Genomic DNA, 18313 nt, shown 5'->3' on the forward strand with positions numbered 1-18313 from the left:
TTATTTTTTGCTTCCCAGTTACTGTTTGGTCACTGAACATGAATTACTCCTGCTTTCAAGGCTTGCTGTGTGGACATCTTCATGTGCCTCTGAAAGCAGCCCAGGATGTTGCATAAGAGTTGCTCTGCACCTTCCACCATGGAACCCCTCTCCTAGAACTCATGCTTCAGGCAGACAACCAGGACAAGCTGGAAAAAGATCCCTGACATCACTGGGCCTCCTTGTCACAAGAGGTTGTAAATGCAAGTGTACAGGGATTCAAAACTTACTGGACAGAAGAACGGAAGAAAGACTCTTCAAAACAGGAACAGTCCCTGTTTTAGGAATTATGACTGAAGACTGGGAGAGTATTTTGAGTAGCATCATTTTGAGGGTATGCTTGCCCTGTCTTTATGCTGTTCACCTGACATTTGTACAGGCCAGAGACAGATTATTGTAGTAAATGGGTCTTTTTCTGACTCGATGCTTTATTATTTTCTGCAGTGATGGTAAATGTCCCTGTCCAAAGAACTCAGTGCTTTACAGCAAACATCTGGATGTGTTTCCCTTGCAGGGCTTATTAGCTGACTCAGCTGCACAAATTAACCCCACCAAACAGCAAAGGCATGCTGAGTGCTGTGTGGGTACCTGAGAGCTTCAGTGCTGCTGGGATGTTCAGGGAGGGCTGGTTGTTAGACTTTAGAGCAAGGCATCTTTAATATATGTAAATAGGCTTTTTACAATGAGCAATGTTGCCAAATTTTCCAGATTGCTAGCACTGTCCTCCATTAAACTTGGAGGTCAAATTCACAAAATACATTATTAGGAGGGGGAGCAGTACTGGCTGGTGAGTAAATCTGGTGATGCTCTTTAGCTTGGGAAACAAAGAATGGGTATCCTTGCTTCTTAGCAAGGGCAATGCTATACGTTGTCAAACTACTAGAAATAGTCCATGGTATTGTTGTGTTTCCACAGATTTAGTCAGAATACACAAAATTAAGTAAAAGCCTAAAGAACACTATCACAAGGGACAAAAGAAAATATTTCTTACAATAAAACTGAAAATATATTACTTACAGGACAATGCAAGTGAGCCAAGTCAGAATTTCTCTCAGAAGAAGAATTTAAATATTAAATACTGCAAAGACACTTGTACTTAGACCTGCCATGAAAAGAAGAAAACATTCAAACTCCCACATCCCTAATGCAATTTATTCTAATCTGGCCACACAATCTTCAACCATCTTAAACATGTGCTGTGTGACTTCACAGGGCAGAGTTAAATTTCATAGATGCTAGAATTATGTATTTTAGGAGCCATCCTATATGGTGACTTCCCTTCAATTCCAAGTTGGTAAAAAAATTAAAATGTAGAAGAAACTTTTCTGTTGCAGTGTAGATATTTGAATGGATGAAGCAGTTTCAGTTAGTAGTGTGTGAAGAAGGTAGTTCTAGAAAATTAATGCTGTGAGCATTAGCCAAAACAGATTTTGGATCTTCTTTCAACACTCCATTCATCTTTCTTAATCTATTTCATATTTTATTCATGATTTGAGTTCAACTACAATGCTTAACTAAATTGGTACGTTGCTAACAGACCTTTTAAAAATCCTCATGAAATCTTTTTCACAAGGTGGTATGATGAAAAATGTTATTGAAAAATAGCTATTTTATAAACCTTGGGAAATCTATTTAATAACTGCAATAGCAGACTCAAATGTAATAACACACTCTGATTATCACCAGATAAACACACTTTTTGGTTGGCTGAAAGTGCCAGGCAGTGCACACACTGCAAGGAACTTCGTCTGAGTGCTCCTTGTGACCACATTATATCAGAGGCTGTGATGGAACAAGTCTGTAATTACCACTCTGTGCAATCTTACATGATTAGTGACAACCAGACAGTTTTCTAAGAGCAGCAGAACTGTTCCCTTCAGGATATCTTTCACTTCAAATAAATGATGGTCGACATTGCCTAAAATTCAACCTGGGCTATATCATGGTAGAGGGTGGCATTTCTGGCTTGAGGAGGGGGTAGAGCTGGAGGACTACCAAAGTAGTGCACAGTGCAGAAGTGCCCACTAGAAACCCCCTGTGACAGGCAGGTAACTCATTTCTGCTGCAGAACAGGAGCCCAGAGTGCTGCTCTCCCCAGAGAGTTGGTGAAAGACAAGACCTTCAAGAAATCTCATGTTGATACAAATCACTCATGGAAAGGAACCTCAGACTGAGCATGAATCAAAACTTCTGCCTCACAAGTCCAAAGTCTGGTCTAGCCTTCAAAAATGGCCCCAATCTTAAACCCACTGAACGGGGCATGTCAGGGGATTGGATGGTCCCAAGGAAGGGGTTTAACAGAGTCCTAAAACAGGCATCTGTGTCAGCACACAGAGTGATGGGCTTTGCCTCCATAACTACCTGTGAAGAAAGAAATATTTGTATTCTGACAGACAGTGCCAGCTCAGTGCTCTGGAGCAATCCAGATATTGGGATATCCTAGGAAAGGAACAGGGACATCCATAACACACCTGCATCTTGACAACCATGAGCTGTTCTGGTCACCATCCCTCACAGAAACGATTTACCAGGAGTGGAGAGGACATGAAGATGGGCAATAATCACAGTTATGGAATGGCTTCTGGTTGCTAAATGACTAAAGGAACTAGGACTGCTAATGCTGGGAAAGATCTGACTGCAGGGGATTTTGTCACTCAGTGCACAGTTCAGCTGTGAAGCTGTTGCTGAGCTGTTCCAGAGGCTAAATTGGATATGAGTTCAAACACAACTAGGTAAATTAATAGAAAAAAAATTCACTAAGCAAATAAAGACACAGATACCATCTCTGAGTCAGGGAAGCAGAGCTGCAGCTACTTGGGCACAGGGAGAGTGTTTCCAGGGCTTCTTCCCCCTACGGACCCTGCTGTCAGTCTCCAGTTCTGACAGGTATTGGCCAGGAGGGGCTTTGTTTTACCTATTCCATCTGGTTTTATGTTCTACCTCCAGCCTTCCTGCATAAAGCTCCACGATCACATGCTAAAATATGCCTTTACTCAGTTGCTTTACACCTGGGGAGTGGCAGAATAGCCAATCACTAGGGAGAAAAACCTCCCGCAGGCCCTTCGGCTGCACGTCAAAATGCAGATCATCTTCCCTGCTCAAAAACCTGACAACCCAGAAGGGGACAGGCTGGTGTGTGCACCAAATTTCCCCAGAACAACCTGGCAGTGCCAAAGACCTGCTGTACCTGATGGAGACCAGCATTACAGCCCCTGATAGAGAGAAGCACAACTGAGCCCAGGAGAGGAGAAAGAGGTTCAGGAAGCTGCAGCATATGGGCTGGTGTTCTGAATCTCTCCTACCAATTTGTGTAGCAAACCTGCAGTTTCTGTGGTAGCCATGGAAACTGAGGTACTGGAGCACAATGAAACACATGTATGAATGCCGTTGCCACCACTGAGCGCACATCACTCAGCATTTCTCAACAGCAAGGGCAAAAAGGATATCGGTGGAATCACGGTTTGGTTGTGGCCACCGAGTCCAGCTCAGGCTGAACAGACATCAGACCACAGCATCTCTTCTGCTGTGACCAGGGGGTAGGATACTTGCTGGAAGGCAAGGCCAGTGTCAAGGAAGACAACTTTGTCCACTCTAGAAGAAAAAAACAAGGAATGGATGGGAAGAAATGTTCCCTGGTGAGCTGTAAAAAAAGGATAGAAATCTGCCTCATTTTGTCTCCCTTCACACTGCTAATAATCTTGATACCCAGATAAGTTTGCTTTTTGATGGTTTCTCAGTCAGTGAACTACAGAAGTCAATGGAGTCATCTCACTTGGAGTGACAGGCAAAAGATACGCCCCTGCCTGTTTGTGAAATAAATGTCTAGAAGCTGGTGAAGGACTCCCATTCAATGTATAGCATAAAGCTGTAAAGAACTGCCATCCTGTAGGAGGCTCATCCTGTAGAATACTAAAAAAAAAGCAAACATTATTTCCTTCAGATGAGTTCTCTGTAGATCACTAGCTTTTGTTTAACCACTGCTATTGAGGCTTGTGCTGTGCTCCTGCCCAGACTCAACAGATGTGTTGGTTTGAGTGGGCTGTGTTGCTTAAGGCTTTAAAGTCAGATCAGGTCAGCCTGGCCAAAGGCTGCCCTCCCTCAGGATTTGAGGCAGACCTGAAAATGGACATGTCAGCTTCTCAGGATGGCTGACACCAAGGAACCTGAGCTGTACAATCTGGATGAGAATTTCAGTAGGAAACAAACACTGACAACTCTTCAAACAAGTTGGAGTAAAGCAAAAAAGCCCCCAGACCATATTGTTTAAATACTGAAAGGGACTGTGTACAGTTAAGTGACAAAGGGGCTTTAAAATAGGGCAAAGCACAAACAATTCCTTATAATTTGCAGCAGTTGCTTGGCTTGCACCTGTAGGCAATGTGACATAAAAAGGCATCTAACAGAGAGGTGATACAGACTAAAATGCTGAGCCCAGGCTGTTTGAGCAGGGCTGAACAGACACCCACAGTGAGCCAGCTTGAGGGTCAGCCCAGAGCAGACAGCTGTGCTCAGCACTCCCACCCCACAACCCTGTGGCACTGTCACTGAAACACAACAAATAAGATTCCTAATATTAAGAGCTTCTTAACATTCATCAGGTGGAAGTAAGAGCTGAACACTGATAGGAATGCCAAGTCCTTGGCAGGGGGACCCATGCATCATAACTCCTAATTAGGGACTCTGAAGTTCACCTCTTTAATGGGCACAAGCATTGTTACCTACTTAAATCCTAAAGATCAAAACATAGCACCAAGGTAGACCTGCAGAAAGAAACTGCTACGTACTCAGTTTTCATTTTTATCTTTGAAAAGGAAAGATCTCTGCCACCACTGCCTGCCTGTAAAATCCAAATCCCGGAGTCTGGATGTGACATTTTTTCAGGCAGTGTCACTGCACTCTGTATCTGTTCTCTAGCCAGTATGTGTTTTTATATTAACTGTACCTATACCTGGGCGTGAGGTGAAGACTGATCAGAATTGGTTCCATTTTGTGCTTTTTTTTTGTACTTTGGGCTCATGAGCTGGTTCACAGATGCCTCATTAGTTGTCTGAGATCTGCAACTCAAGAGTACAGACACTGTGTAATGTAGGATGCCAGGTCTGCAAACATGAGAGCTCTGTGATGGGATGGGCTCTGCAACTCAGCTGCCTTAGCAAACCCAGCCAGAGGTGGCCTGGTGTCTTGGCTGCTGAAAGGGCCCTGACTGAGAATTAATTTCACAGGCTTACAGAAGAGGTAAATCTGGACACCAAGAAGAAGGATAGATTGATTACAAGCCTGAAATAGCAAAGTATTTCATATGGGATCTCTAAGTCACAACAGACTCCTCCAAATGACTTTATTTCCACCAACACTAATATTCCTAAACAATATGCAATTTCAGAACTAAGCCAGAATTTAAGTTTACAAACTTGAGAACTGAAATGTCACTTATCTTCTGTATTCTGTTCGCTTTATTTTTACCTTTCTTCCTCTCAACACTCATTTCACTGAGCTCTTATGTCCCTGAGCACAATACTCACAATATTTGGGGAGTTGAAGATTGTTCCATTTCCCCAGAAGCACTTTCCCCACCAGACTCTGATTCCTGCCTGGCATTTTCAGAGACACATAATATTAAACAACAGCAGAGAGGAGCAAAGCTTTGCCACAGGTTACAAAAAAAATGACACAGAAACTGGATGAGCCAAACTCTCAGCTCTGCCAAAGGGACGAGGCTCTACAGGAAAAACTGCAGTAAATATTCACTGGCAGTAGAGGAAGAAAAATGGGCATTTAGTTCACCGGTCTAAGCAGAGAAACAGAGGCACGAATCACAGGTTAATTCTGCTCTGAACCTGAAAGTCACAAGCAAAAGGGATCATGGATCCCTTGCTAATCTTCTCCTTTACAGCCACAGTGTTGTGTGGTTGTAGCAGGAGGGATGTGCACATTGACAGCCAGGTTAGGCATTCTGAGAACTGCTCAAAGAGCAATGGTGGGAGGGAATTACATGAAAACAAGCTCCTAATTGCTGTTCCTTTTCTGTTGAGGATCATGCAGTGTTCATGAGCAAATTAAAGTTCAGAGTTTAGCAAATTCAAAGCCCCATTGCAACTGTCCCATAATTTCTAAAGTGAAATAAATAATTTCCAGTTAATAACTCAGTTGCTTTCTGCCTATGAAGTGCATAAAGATCACTGTCCTCAAATTATTCCTGGTCAATTAAACTTCACAAGTTTGACTTTACAAGCTGTGAATATTTGAAATTTGAGCTGCTGCTCAGGGGTGATATTGATTCTCTTTTCTCCCTGGCTGAGTGCACAAGCTTGTCTATGAACACATATTTAACAACTGAAAATTCAGCTTTTATAAATACACAGGTGTAACTGAAATTTGTTTCCTTCATAAAATTTGGCTACTAAAATTCAATTACTGAAGTTAGAGCTTGATCTGATTTTAGTTTTGTGTTACAGAGGCACCTAGAGTCAAGTCCAGCCAAGGTTAAGGGACTCTAGGTACTACTGAAGCAGTCTGTGTCTTGCAAATACATGTCCCAGAGCCACATAAATATTTCAATAATGGCAATATACCTATACACAAAAGAAATTGAAAAAATTTGGGGTAGTTGCATTTCATCATATATTTTATGGCTACTGAATATCACAGAACAATTTTGCATAGCTTGGGAGACTAATAAATTACAGCATATGACACAAAACTGTCTGCACAAAAGTCTGTTACACAGTGTTCAAAAGTAATTCAAGCCTCTGCTTAAGCAGTCTCAGCCCTCAGAAACGAGAACAATATTTTGTTATTTTAGGTAACCAGTTAGACACTTTTAATAGAAGATATGAGCTCAAATGAACTGCAGTTGACCAAACTGTGATATTCAGTGAACTGTGACCAGTGTGATATTTAGCAAGTCCTGTTGTAGTGAGGCTGCAAAAGTGAGAAGCAGCTTAACTAATGAAAATAGGGAAAGAGCCCATGTGATATGAGCAGTACCTGGGTGCAGCATCAGGAGATCTCCTGGGCTTGTGGCCACCAGGTTGGAACTGCAGCATCTTGGGAAAGCATGGAGCTTCCAAACCCCTTTACCCTGCCAAAAAACAATCTCTGGGCAGCATCTTTTAGTCAGATGTGTATCACAGCTTCCCTGTCACATGGTTTTGACCTCATTTAGGTACTGCACGTGCCCAAGACAGTCCCTGCAGAAGGGGAGTCCTGATCCAGTTCTGTTGTCCTGCTCTCCTTCTTCCCAGTGCACAGCTGATGTTGGCCTGTCCTCACACAGCCTCACAATCTCTCACACCTGTTCTGATCAAATTCACCCCATAGCCAAAACTCTTCTGCCCTTTGAAAGTGATTGCCTCCCGATAACCTAAACATCTGGCAACCTTTAAAATTTAGATATGTCCTGTTTGATTTGCTGCATGAAGGGAAGGGGAACAGGACTGAAATAGTATGGGAGACTGGAAAAGAATACATGGATCAAATTTGAGAACTGCAAAGCCCTGCTATTAACACCACAGAGCAGCTCTGGTGGCTGTGCCCTTTGAGGTTTTTCTCTCCTCTGTCATGATACTGAAGGTGATCAACTTTTAAATATTTTCCCTGTTTGGTCTGGGCATTGTCAGGTTAACCTCCCGACTGCTTCATTCTTACTTGCTTATCTTTTAGTTTCCAACTTGAATGAGAAGCTTTTGCACTTACCAATGCAAGGAATAAAGATAGGAAAAGTAGTTATACTTGAATTTTTAAAAATATCACCGTACACTGCCTGCAGTGGTGCCACTGTTCAGACATAGCTGGGTTTGCAAAGCTGTGTGACAAGATGCCAGCAGAATACTCCAGCTTCCCAGCTGAGTAGGAAAACACTTTACTCAGAGATTCCCTGTTAACTTCACAGCTTGAAGGACTCTTTTCCCTCTCTAATTCAAGTACAGCTGCATCCTTCCAACCTGCACTGTAGCAGGTTGTGGTATTTGTAGTTGTCGGTAATAAAATATTCCTGAGCTTTTTTCCTAATTCACAAGCAGTTGGGTTTTTTTGCTAATGTGAGGAACAAATAAGCTGATAATATATATTCTCTGAACTCCAGCAACAGAGCTTTGGCAAAAATCTGTGCAACAATAAGGTTGACAAGAACAGTGGCTTTGCTGTATTAATAAAGTGTTCTGACGTGTGGTAGAGATTAAGTTAAGAGAAAGCATGACATGGCATGAGCTAAGTAAAACTCACATATCTCAGAAATTGAAGCCATATTACATTTTTATACAAAAAGTAATTAAGTTCTGGTACCTTCATTTTCAAATCCTGAGTTTGAAACCCCAATGGGCCCAATTTTGCAGTGCCAAAGAACTGCCCATAGAAAAATCACTTTATTATGTCATATGTTGGGAACTCAAGTCAACAGATATTTTGGAGAAGCTAATCAATAAAGCTATACCAGCCATTAGACCAAGAAGACATCATTTTAGCTGAGAGATCAAGTTACATCTTTCTTCCCATGAAGAGCTAGAAATTTTATCTAAGTGCAACACGAAGAGAGAGATTCCTGTTAACTGGAGGAAAGGGGGTTAGATTTTGTTACACTGGGATAAGTCCAAGAGGAACTTGTACCAAATTCACTAAATAAACTTTAGCCAGAGATTAATAACGAAACAGGAGATGTGGCAGATGGTGGTGCTCATGGAATAACATGGTCCTATTTACCTTTTCTCCCACTGAAAGGAAGCATTCAATGATTTAAAAAAAGAAGGTTCCTGGAAATGGATTTGGAAACTTCTTAGAATAATCTGTTTAATAGAGGAGATACAGAAAAATTATTTCCAAACTGGGATTTGACATTTACACTAGCAAGCCTAATATCTCTAGTAATACTATGGCGTTTGATGATACAAGAGCTGTTAATATTTCCATTTCAGTACACAAACTTGTCATCAACTGGGGGTAAAGAAATCACATCACACTTAATTAAACAAATCAGGGAAAGGGTACAAGTGGAAAGAGAAAGGGGGAGGGGGCAGGGAATGAATCATTCTTCTCTTCCCTGAGTCTATCCATCACTGGTTACAGTTAGCAACAAAAAATCAAATTAGTTGCACCAGTGGTCTGTTCAGACCTGACAATTTCTGTATTTCTAGTTTAAATTAGAGTAGAATCAATGGAAGTTTTACAAAGATAAGTTAAAGGCAAAGCTTACAAGGCACAGTGTTCAATCTGCCTGGCAAGACAAGGTTTAGCCTTACAGGAGTCATTAAGGTTAATGCAATCTATACTGATGTGACGGGGAGATGCTCTATTTTCATTACCCCAGAAAGCAGCTCTGATTCACTGTGGTTAGGGCTAATTGACAGTTTCCAAATCACACAGTAGTAATTGTTTACAGTTGTAGAAAGGGAGTATATTGTTTTCACTGCTGGTTTACTTGATACATTTATCCACTTAATCCCTCTCACTTAATTTTCTGTGATAGGTGGAAATAAGAAATAATTTAATTCTAGTATCTTTTGACATTTAGTTTTCAGCTAAGAAACTGGTTTGTTTCTCAAGCAGGAATTCAGGTCAGGGGAAGAGCTTGAACACAACTGCCTCTTCCTTCTGAGAATGCCCACCCAGCCCGGCTCACCCAGCTCCCTGATTTAGGTTGGACAAATCAAAAGCATGTTCAGAAAATTAAAAGATGCATTCAGAGTGCCACAACCTTTCTTATTGACAAAAGCAAAGGGCGTGTTCAGCCTGCTGCACATCTGACTCATCTCTACCACCTCCTCAGCCTGTTCTTCAGACACTTGCTTACAGCAGCCCCTATATTGTGTGCTTTCATCACCCACTGCTCAGCTTGGAAGAAGCCTGGTGCTCTGCTGCCATTGCTGAGCTTTAGAAGACCCTGTGTGTACAGAAGAGACACTTCAGAGCAGCTCTTCGTGCAAGGACAGACTCAAACAGGGCTTGGAGGAGGCAGGGGGTGAGCTGGTGAAAGCCCCACAGCACAAGCAGCCCCAAGATCCTGCATGGCTGAACTATGGCACGAGAAGCCCCCAGGACCAAGCCCAGCTTCCAGGCAGGGTTTGGACTCAGAGTGATCAGCAGCCTCAGGGGCTTTGTGCAGGCACTCCTGGCATTTGCAGTGCAGTAGCTCCAGGAGGGAACTGAGGCAATACAGCTGAGTAGGTCTCTAAGCAAACTTCAAAACCCAGCAGTTTAGAAACAATTCTCCTCAGAACACCCCTTTTGCCAAGCTCACCCAGGACATTGTGCAGCACAGCCCTAGTTGGGGCAGCTTTCTGTGCAGAGCAGAGAAGTGCTTTCAGTGGACTGTGCCCTTTGGAAAGCTTTCACAAACAGGCACGTCCAGAGCTGGTTATTTAAGTGCCCTACTCCAGAGAGGTTTGCTAATGGGATCTGGAGATCCTGCTGACAGAACTTTCTTGATGAGAGATTGCCTCATAAGGGTGGTCTGTTCCAGGGGCTTCCATAGGTACACACAGCACATGCTTAATGAAGTTCATTTTCGGCAGGGGAAGCACAGGGGCCTGTGTTCACCTCCAGGGAAAATGATCAGATAATTACAAAAATAAAAGGAAAGAAAGGAAGGAAGAAAAGAAGTGAGGAAGAATCTATTTATACATTAATAGCCCACAGCACCTGGGTGACAGGGAAATAAGACTGAGATAGGTTGGTAAGGCTGTGGTGGATATGTGAATGTCACTAACATACAAAGGAACTTCTAAAAAATATATGGGAGTTATCTTCTATGAAGTCAAATATATTTATTTAACTAGTATAAAATCCTCTGAAATATAATGAATTCTGCATGAACTACATAAAAAGCAAACATGTTATAAGCTCTCTGAGTGAACCTGACTGCTGTATGGTGTGTAACACTGACCACACTGATACTCCATGTGGTGGTGATCACAAGTTCTGAGTCACACTTTGATACCAGGCAGTGCTGTGATGCTTTAGGGTGGATAAACCTGTGGATCATCACATCCCCTAATTTCCTCATCATCTTTTGTAAACTTCAAAATGAATTCAGGAAACTTCAGCTCTGGAGGATGGCACAATGTGATGTTCCACCTGCTGAATCAGGTATTTCGTGCTGCAATAAAGCCCATCTAGATTCAGCTGGTTTTAAATTGAAAAGCAAAGGGGTAAAACCAAGTGCATATGGTCAGGTCTGTTAGGTACTACCCTATATGTCTAGAATGAAATATTAGGAAAACAATAAGTTGTCAGATACTGGAAGTTAAAAATGAACACAGCACCAAGGCCCAGCCACTAAATCCAGTGAGAGTTGCTGAAGAAGGTGATTAGTTTGGGGGAAGACACTACTTATCATAAACTCGATTCTACAAAAACAGTCATCCCAGAGGGTGGTTCAGTAGCATTTGTAGTGGCAGTGAAGTAGTTAAGAGAACCAGTGCTGAAGAACAAAGTTAATTGTGCTTCTAAATCTGTGAGTTAAGGTGGTGTCTGTTTGCACAAGAGGTCTCTGAAGCATCTGTACACACTTCCTCCAGCTACTGCTTTATGAATCCTGCAATTTTCTCTCCACATGAGCCTGCAAACCTCTGTAATTCACTGTCCTTCCCTACATGTGCGAGTTCAGCAACTTCTCCTCTCTCAGAGTCAGTGATGGAGTTTGCCAGGGAAATTCAGCACAGAATTGCTTCTTCCAAACACAGGCATTTTCAGGCTCTGTTTTAAAGCAGTAATGAATATGGTAGTGGATCCAACTCATTTCAGGACAAAATCAATTCCCACAGCTGCAGGGTCTCAGACTGTACCTGTCCCTCACCCAGGCTGTCTTTGAGCACTGGGTTGTTTGTTGGTTTAGGATCCCTAAACCAATGAATCTTTCAGAAGGCTGTAATGTATGAAACTTTTAAAAATGTTTCAGTACCCAGGACTGGCAATAACTTCCTTCCTCTGACTGTGGCTCTCACATAGTCTTTTATTTGACTCACTTAGCAAAGAACACTGTGACTAATTCATCCTTTGCATCTCCCACCACATCACATCTTTCATGTGACATTACTCAGTCCTGCATTATTATGCATTATGTCCTGGGCAGGCAATACTGAGAGGTATTCCATACTGTCAGATTGCTTTCTTCTCTTTAAAGTTCTATTGTTATGTAAAGGAAGCATTTGTTTTCCCTTCCCTAACACATTTTCCTTTCTGCTCATTCGGTTAATTGAATGCTACCAATTTTATTTGTAGCTGGGTTTAGAATGTAAAAATATTTGATATCTGTCAGCAAAGCTCCAACTGGTTTCACAAATCACTGACTGGTCTAGTTGACATGGTGGTGCTTGGTCATAGGTTGGACTTGACGGTCTCAGAGGTCTTTTCCAACCTAATTGATTCTGTGACTTCCGTGAGATAAAAAACCTACACATTTACACAAGTTTTTGGGGTCTTTGATACTGTCCCCCACTGAAATACAGCCATCTGGTAGTAATTAGACCTGTCAGTAATTACTGGAGCTGAGTGAACTGGGAAGATGTAAAGAGAGGCTTGTAACCTCCCTCTCTGTCACAGCAAAGGAACATGTAGAGGTATCTGCAGGGACAGAGTCAACCTGAATGTCCTGATTTCAGATGGAAGCCTAAAAACATAGCTCCAAATAGTGATGTACTGTGATTGAAACACAGCTTTGAGATAAATATGGAACATTTGATTAAAAATTAGAAACTGAAGCCCTGGCCAGAGTCTGCACCTTTCCTGGGGTGTTTGTGTTAGGGGTTAAACAAACCTGCTGGCAAAGCAAAGAGCTGCCACACCAGATTTTCATACTGGTTTGCCAGCTACTCAGTGGTTTGCTGGAGCCATCCAACACCCAGACACAAACAAGAGAGGAACAAGAGAGGCTTTGCAAGGTGTACCATATTCTCCCCCAATGAATTCTATCTCTCAGGCCTGAGTTTTGTTAATCCTGTGTTGCTCAACACATATGTGAGATCTGCAGTGGCTGCTGGAGCTAAGATGAGCAGTTCAGCAGCTCATCCTCCTCCCAAACCATGTAAAACTTTCCAAGCTTGGGCAACATTCAAAATTCATCTCAGGTCTGGCTAAACACAACATGTCACATTTTCACTTTGACACCACCAGATGCCTGGCCCTGATACACTACCACATGAAACTGCTTCTCTGAGTAGAGTTTCACTCTGAATTTTCGCAGGTGGAGACCCAAGGGTACTTTTACAGTGCAAACTAAGTAAGTTAGAGTCTTAAGGGTGTCTCTGCTGGGTTTTACATAGATCCATCAGGCCTTGATGCTTAATGCTTTTGCTGCCATTATTCAAAAGAACTTGTGCTGCAAATGCAGAATATGTGCATGGATCATCTCTCATGTTTATAAGCAAAATACAGACTGCAGGCACATTTATAACCTTGGGCAAAAGAGTGTATATAAAATGCTGCAATTGAGGAGGCCTTGCTGCCAGTGACCATGATCAAACTGCCTCAGCAATCTGAGCTGGGCACTGAGAGCACTGTCCACACATGGGAAAGAGCAAAGCTCCTTCTTGTGTGAAGCCCTTTCATAAATCCTTTTCGATTCCACCCTCTGGGAAGTGAGTAGCTCTAAGACAATTTGCTCACACTGCTTTGTCAGCAAGACTCTCAGTGTGGTTATGGAGATTTCAACTTTCAATCAATAAAATAGGAGTAAGACTTGCTTATCTTTGAAAAAGAGGGAACCAAAGAGCAAACCATAATGTATTCAGCTAAATAAAGGTATTTGTGTTGGATCTCTTGTAAAACCACCAGCAACAACACATAGGCACAGCAACACAAGAGGTGAGGATTTTTTTAATTTTTTGAGCTATTTCTAATACACTGCTACTTTTGTTGATAACTTCTCCAAGAGGTCGAGAAAAAAAATTAATAAAACTGACAGCTGAGACACCAGTGTGGGCACAATTTGGCTGATGAGAGCTTGCAGGGACACATCCTGCATCTAACACATGGTCTATACTCCTCTATGTGCATGTGAGCAAAGGCTTTGGGGCTTCCTCACAGCACAGCTCATCTGAGCAACCACAAAACACAGTAAACAATGACTCAAACTGATACCACTTTTAAAGAGAAAGATGTACATACTGGAAAGAAAATCAGATAATCAATGTGAAAACGACTCCTATAAGACTTCCAATCAATGATCTTTATTCTTTTCCTCTAATCGTGTTGGTCTTTATCTAAAACTCTTTCTCCCCAGATCATACAGTCTCCATACAAGCTAAATACTTACCTTTCCCTGTATCCCCCTTTCAGAATGCAGCACACTGATTAATAACGGTCCATTTGCCTCTCTATCCATGAAAGAACAAATTCATAGCAGCTTTAAACTTAAAAGATAAGTTCCAGACACACCTAGACTATTTGCACAAAATTCTAGAAAAAAAACCCCTTCTGCATATTTAGTGCTACCCCTTGAAAAGATCATCCAAACCTGAAAATGGAGATAACTGGAGACTCTTCTCAGCCTGGAAAGCAGCAACCAGCCCCTTGGAAGGCTCAGCCTCCTGGCTGGTGGGACTCACATCAGCTTTGCTTGGCTTCACAGATGAGCTCTAGTCGTGCGTCCCCGACCCTTTGTGCAGGTCCCACCAGTGATGGTTATTGTTTTTTTTCCTGTTTCAACGCTGGCAGAGATTTTTAAAACAAGAAAACAATGAAGAGAAAACATTCATATGCAAATAGACCCATTCATATATATATATTTACATGTTTGCATAAAAGCAAGTGTTTCCTGCATGAAATAAAAACCTCCCTGTAAACAGACACTGAATGTTATCATATGGAGAAGTGCTTCAAAGGAAGGCTTACAAACACAGCTGATCTCAGTATAAATTTATATTCAATACCTAGAAGATGCTATTTTTCAGAAAGTGGTGAAAAAAGAGCTGCCATCTCCTTTAAATAAAACATTTAAACCACTCCTCACCAGAAAACCTGCACTAAAAACATTCAGCCAAAGTATTTTTAAAACTGAGCGCTTTCATTTTGACCCTTCCAACCTAACTGATCCGTAATTCCTGCAGATTAATAGCCCCCAGAAATGAAAGAGTACCATACAGGTCTGCAGGGAGCTAATACTCCATATGTGCTTTTTTTTTTCCTGTCCTCTGTAGCCCTCTCTGCTTTGAACATGGTTTTTGTTATTGCTCTGTGAGCATTTTGCACCAAAGCCTTGGTGTACACTTGTTCTCTGAGCTTGGCGTGGCCACGCTGATTATATTAAACCCCTCACGATTCACAAAGTGTTTGGATTCATTTGGTCTATCCATTTCTGCTGCCCAACAAAAGAGCTGAAATGAATGAATCAATTTTTAAAACAAATAGGACTTGACAGCAGAGACACAGATTTGTGTGAATGGCAAAAGGTGCCTAATTAAGAGCTCTAGGGATGATGAGGCTTTCATTTCTCTAATGAAAAGGAGCTCTGTGAGCTTCCAAGTGTTATCCAGCTCCAGCAGAATGAATCTCTTCTCCAGGGAGAAAAAGACAATTCATTTTTCATTTTCATTTAGTTACTGTTACTCATTTTGCCTTCTGTGTGAAACTTGGGTCAAAGCTTTTGGGTGACCATCATTTCCAAAAGCTGAAACAGGTACCTGGAAGGGATGTTTTCAATTTCCAGGCAGCATGGAGTGACATTTCTAAAATCAAACTTGCTCACCATGTCCCCTAACAGCTTGCCTTAAGCACCTGGTATTTTCTCTCTAAAAAAACCAAGAGATCCCTGTTTGTTACTCTGTGTTCCAGTTATAATGGAAACACAAGGTCTGGATATAAATAAACCTGATTAACCAAGCACACTGCTCTGCCTATTGTCTTCTGTAATAAAAATATACAGAACATAAAATAAAAAGTTAATAGGCAGGATTGCATCAACGATTGCACTGCTATTTGGAAACCAGCTCAGAGGTGGCTCCAGCCAACAACAAAGCCTGCTCTGAACACTGCTGCTCATTGAAAGTCCCCCAAGGGCAACAGGCAGGGTGTTTCCACACTTGATTACTCCTTGTAGGATTAAACTGGGCTGGCTTAATCCTCACCCACAGAGAACTTCATGTATCTGCCTTCGAAGTCCATCTGAGTATTTTAGAGAGTGCTAAAACTGAAGAAATAGCCCTTAAAGTAGCAGATTTACTTGTTTCGTTTTGTATTTTTTGTTTGTTTTGTTTTTCAGATGAAGAAACAGGCTCTTGTATAAACTGGGGAGGACTTAGGGCTGTTCTGGCCCACAGTTGCAGTGTTTGCAGCTGCAGTTACTGAGTCTGTGTGGGCTCCAGGCAGGCACCAGGAAGAAGCCAAGCTGCTGGGTTCCCACTGCCTTTGCAGTGCTTATACTTTCTGGAAATTGTAGCCATACCAGCACCCAAACTGAGCCCCTGCTCTGCAGAAAGAATTGTGTTGTGCTGTTGCTTGAGCAGCAGAACCCTGGGGCAATATTATTTACAGCCTCTGGATGAGGCTGGACTGCTTCTTATCCCAAGAGAGCACTTTGATGTGCCTTCATCAAGTTATCCACAGTCTTTTTACTGAGGTTGTTCTTTAACTCCCCATCACTTCTCGTGATACTCTGTCTTCTCAATTATCTTGCTCTGAAATGAGATTATTGCATAACAGCAAAACCCTTTTGAGTCCCAAACATTCCTTGGCACAGAGCTGGTGAGGTGTCTCTGGCCCTGCTTACCCAGGAACAGCACTGCAGGGACCCACAGCAACCCCTCCAGTGTGGCTGCACCCATGTTAAATCAAATGGGGTCGAGGAAACCAGGAGCAGAGTCAAAAATTCTTCTATTCCTCAGAAGAGCCACTATTTAGTGACAATTTGGGACAAGTCATGTGTCTTTAGTAATATCTGAGCCTGACCTGCCTACAGGGGAAGGACTTAGTCCTTATGTAAAATAAATCCTTGTGAACGGGCATCCCACCATCCTTGTTGCTCACCATGGCCAGCCAGCCTCAGGCAGAAGACAAATGGGGCAGAGCCTGATGCAGAATATTTATGCACTGTGGGCACATCTGTGTGGACACATTAGCCCATGCAGGTGAGCAACACTGGGCATTTTGTCCATTGTGTCCAATAGGAAAGGCGACTCAATCCTAACACCACCTCCTACATCTCTACAGGCACTGGGGAATCTGGACAGGTAAGTACAGGTAAGTTTGTGCCTTATGTCTGACCTTATTTGTGACCTAGCAGAGAAACATCTCAGTTGTGCCTAATATGGAGAAACAAAGAGTAAAAGCAAGTGGGAGAAAAAAGCCTTTCCCCGTTATTTAAGCATCCTGGCTGCTGAGGCTGCACACCCAGGCACAGAGTTTAAGGAGAGGGCACAAACAGGAACTGTGAGAGCCTGTGCACAATGGTGGGTGCTCTGCATCCAAATAGGAGTGAAGTGGCAACTTCCCAGACAACGAGAGTTCAGTTCATAGAAAACAGAGCAAAGCTGGCTACCCACCTACTCATAAAATATTAGAGGTAATGAACTTAAACAAAGCAGCTCGTTTCTCCTGGCAAACAAAAAGGAAAGTCATTTTAACTGAACTGGCTTAAATGAAACATGAGGAGCTGCTGCCAGCAATCCAATTTAGGACTTGGCTTTTTTTCTTTATTTTAGTTTGTAACCTTTCGAACGCACGCACCCACCGAGGGTAACTTTCTGCTGAGTAGGACTGGTTATATCAATGGAAGTCTTTAAAGCTCAGTGGGGAAATTTTTGTCTTTCTTCCCATTTTCGCTGAGATAAAAACAGTTCAGACGGGCAGAAATTTTATAAAATGGAAGAGGACAGACAGATTTGCTTTCTGAACTATATGTGTACCCACCCATGCCCCACTGGCACCAAAAAATAAAGACAAAGGATGCTGCCTATGGTTCCTTTCTGTATAGAAGTTTGTCCTTAACTGGGTAGGAATATTGACAAATTAACTGTATGACCCCAAAAAATCATAGAGATTAAGATCTACTGTTTTGTCAGCTCAAATTAGAATCATAGAACGATTTGGGTTGGAAGAGACCTTAAAGATCACAGGCAGGGATGCCACCCACAGCATCTGTTTTGACTGAAGGTAAATATAATACAGAACTGCATTTCTAAAATACAGCCTGACAGCTGCTGTCTATCCTTCTAGAAAAGGATATTTTTGAAGATCTCAGTAAAGATGTATACTGTTAGAAATTTATTAGGAAGAAATACACCAACCTGGCTCTGCAACCCAGGAGTCCATCTCTCACAGACATTACCATCATGTCTTGGTTCTGAAA

This window comes from Manacus vitellinus, unplaced genomic scaffold, assembly GCF_001715985.3.
Source record: "Manacus vitellinus isolate BGI_N305 unplaced genomic scaffold, ASM171598v3 scaffold_14_pilon, whole genome shotgun sequence".
Taxonomy (NCBI): domain Eukaryota; kingdom Metazoa; phylum Chordata; class Aves; order Passeriformes; family Pipridae; genus Manacus; species Manacus vitellinus.